The following is a 4,157-nucleotide window of genomic DNA, read 5'->3' on the forward strand; positions in this document are numbered from 1 at the left end:
AGTATTAATGCTGGATTCCCATAGGGGTCCATCCTGGGCCCAACTCTTTTCCTGATCTACATCAATGATCTCCCTAAACATATACTTAAATCATTCGTTGACATCTATGCTGATGACACGACTATCTACGGCAACACATCAAAGACTGTAAATGACAAAGTTCTCTCTGATTCTCTCTCCTCTGATCTCGAGCACGTGGTTCAGTGGGGGAAGACGTGGCTGGTCACTTTTAATGCATCTAAAACCAAACTCCTATCCTTACATCATCAACGCTCTGATCCCCATCTGGCATCAATTGTAATGGATGGCTCTGATCTAGGAGATGCATCATGTTTATACAAGCTTCTGGGCTTGACCTTTACTCCTGATCTGAAATGGAACACGTGCATCAAATCTGTTGCCAAGGTAGCTGGAAAGACGGTGGGATCCTTCTACCGCTCCAGAAGATATCTCACTACTGATGCAATTCTCTATCTATATAAAAGCCAAGTACGCCCAAGGATGGAATACTGCTGCCATATCTGGGCAGGAGCTGCTAAAAACAGCCTATCCTGCCTTGACAGAGTACAAAATAGACTTCGTGTCTTAGTGGGGGATGCCCTTTTCTCTTCCCTGCAACCTCTCTCCCACAGAAGAGACATTGCGAGCCTATCTTTTTTTTTATCGTTATTTCTATGGCAGGTGCTCATCTGAGCTCTAATCTCTGGTCCTCCCTCACCAATCTTTTCCGAAAAACACCCGTTTAGCTGAAACCACTGTCAAAAATTTTCCCCACTCTTTATCTGTGCCTAAATCAAAACATAGATTCCATGAACAAAGCTTCTTTCTTAGAACTGCACGCCTGTGGAACTCTGTTCCGTCTGCCTGTTTCCCACCTGACTACAACCTGAATATCTTCAAGTCCAACGTAAACAAATTCCTGATGAACCGCCCCCTTAAGTAGACACTTTTATTAAATCCCCACACTAACGTACTGTACAAGCAATAACCTTTATCCCTAAGTGGCTTCTGGGCCTTGATAAGTGGTGACCACCTTCTAAAAAAAAAAAAAAAAAAAAAAAAAAAAAAAAAAGAAAGTCATCTCCATTACATAATCAAGTTAGCTGAATTGATTTTTTTCCAATAAAAGTTTTAAAATGAAGTTGTAATGTTGTTTTCTTTAGGGCAACAGATTCATCATTCCACTCTGTAGTATCATCTATGCTTATGTCTTTATAAGCAAAAAAAGGGATTAGTTTATTGCTACTGGGAAATGTCAATAGGACTACTCAGGCTTTTTTTTTTTTTTTGTAAGCTAGAGTGTGCTTATCTTAGTGCATTAACCCATACCTGACTTTGTGCCTAACGTCATAACGAGGAGGTAAATAATGTGTTCGACATTAATGGTGCTGTAATGCTAAAATTGCATAGGATTAATAGGTAGACCCATCCCATTAATGTGTATAAAATTTTGGTCTGAAATGTATTTGTTGTTACAATAAAATGAGGTCAGTAGCATTGCTCATTGACCCCTGTCATTGTTTTTCCATCTATCATCACAATTACATATTATTGTAGCAGTCATCATGCGGGTCCACAAGGGAAACGAGTGAGGGTCCTGCCATGTGTCATCAATTCCGGAATTGAGCCAAAAGTCTTAATCTTACAAGATCAAATTTTGTTATTTTTGTGTGATGTTGAGTTTTTCCTAATGCAACTCAGCATTAATATTCTACCAGGACAGAAGAAAAAGTTGACCACATCAAGTATTCATTTTCTGAGCTTGATGTTGTGGAGAATGAAAAGGAAAGAAGCGAAAGAAAACGTTTTTACTGAGGCAATAAGTCGATTATTTTCATTTGATACAGTGGAATTTATCTTTAACGGTCCTTTTCTCACTGGAGCGCCAAAGACTGAGGGGTAACTTAATTTTGGCCTATAACCTCCATGACCATTATGACCTCCCTCAAAATCTTCTCTTCATCCTGCCATCTGAATGTGGACTAAGAGAACATGACCTGAAGCTGTTTCGTCTGAAATTTTGGGTAAACGAATGCAAAGTCGCATTTTCCATCTGCATATTGGCTTCCCAGAATAGACTGCTGCTTGAGGTTGTCATCCTACCAGCAACAGATCAATTCAAGACGAAATTGAACAGGTGTTGGTCAACTGTACTTCTAATTGTCTAAATTCACAGCGCCCCTCCCTCCCTCTTTGTTCATTTTCCTTTTTTTTTTCTTTTCCCTCACCTTTCTTAATGGTGGTGAAACCTGTAATATTTTAACCTATATTGACTTGAATAAAGTCAGAGTGAGAACGCTTTCAAGATAGACTTTCAAACTCCTTTTACATGACTTATTCAATATTGTAAAAAAAATGTGAGCATTTTATTTTAGTTTTTTAATTAAAGAAAGAAAATAAATCTATCTAAAAATTAAAGATTTATTCCACATTATGTGAAACGGACATATTTTAATAATAAAATTGAATAAAATCTTCCAGCAAAAGGTGGGGATAGACCTGTGGAAATGGATGTGGTTGAACCTGTACACCTAAGCTTACATTGGTACGAGACTTGAGTGTTACCCCATGAGCCAACAGGCAATCCCCAAGAAAACCTCTACAAAATTCTCTTCAAAAAGAATGATGGAAAACAAAAAGAAATGTTTTTTTTAGTAACAACAACTGATCTAATGAAATTTTCTTGGCTTTTATCCACATTGTTGTCATTTTGAACATTCCTCACCAATAACAAACAGCATAAAAAAAAATGGCTGACTAATAAGGGAGATAACCTTAGTTTTCTAAACAAGCAGACTTAGCATACAGTGCCATATAAAAGTTTTCAACATATTTTGAAAAATGTTTTTTTAACACGGATTATGAAACTGATGCAGCTAATCTATTATATAAAGCACAGGTGTCTGTATTTATGTTTGTATGCCCAGCTAACGGTCCAAAACTTCTAAACAAAAACCCATCAAGTTGGTATTGCCCCAAATAAATAATACCTAAAATTTAAAAGAATGTATTCATTTGCTGGGGGTGGGGGGTGGGGTCGATTTTTCAGTGTATTATATAAAGAGGAGTTGTCTGTGTGTCCAGCTAGAGAGGGATAGGCTGAGTGGAGGAAAACGCGAGTGGTGGGGGAGGGAGATGGTGGGTTAAACAAGAAAGACAAAGGGAAGGCTAGAGAGAGCTAAGGAGATACAGGGTGGAACGATAAAATTGTCGCCCTAAAGAAAACAACACTATAACTTTATTTTAAAACTTTTATTGAAAAAACCAATTCCGATAACTTGATTATATAGTAGAGCTGACATCTATTCAATGTAGCCACCTTCAGCCTTAGCCACTGCCTCGATACGGGTCTGAAACTGAAACCTGGCCTTTTCTACGAGTGTTGACTTACAAGCCGACTTTGAAGATGTGAGGTGGCATAATGAAACCACACCAAAGATCAAAGCCATGACTGGAAACTTTGTTTTCATCACCCTAGGCACGTCCCTGTTATTCGTGGTAATCCAGCAATGCATTTTCAGGGTGCTGGCAATGGTCCTGTTGTCATAACTTGTATCGGTAGAGAGCATGAGTTGTACAGCAGTGCATCTCCGATCTCGCTCGTTGAACATTGTGTCACTTTCAGACGTGATAGAAGGCTCCTATCACTCCTGGGATTTGTACACAACTGACCAACTAGAAGATGGTCTGCAGCAAAAAAGAAAACTGGTTTTCATCAAATGAAAATGGAATCATGTCTTTTCAAGGATGACAATTTTGACATTCCACCCTGCCGAAGTTTTAATCTAAATGGGTTACACTTTTGTCGCAGTAACAATGGGTAGTTCTACTGGGCTATTATATAAAGGAAAGTTGTCTGTGTGTCCAACTAAAAGTCAAAAACTACACAAAAAACACCCACAAAACTGATATATCTTTTGTCAGCATTGCATTAGGCAAAATATAGCCATATTTTTTATTTGTTAATTTTTTTCTGTGGTCACCAGGAACAGAATTGATTGAGAAGAAGGGGATGTCAACATTTAGAACGATTTTTTTATGTTATTATGAAGTAAGCCATAAACAATTTCCTTCCTGTTGCCAGAGAAAGCGAGAGAGGGGAGAGAAGAATGGTGTGACGTAATCCTCCATTGAAGAGCTTAGAACTACGCTGAGAT

This window comes from Euprymna scolopes, chromosome 7 (assembly GCF_053919585.1).
Source record: "Euprymna scolopes isolate OS-2025 chromosome 7, ASM5391958v1, whole genome shotgun sequence".
Classification (NCBI taxonomy): domain Eukaryota; kingdom Metazoa; phylum Mollusca; class Cephalopoda; order Sepiida; family Sepiolidae; genus Euprymna; species Euprymna scolopes.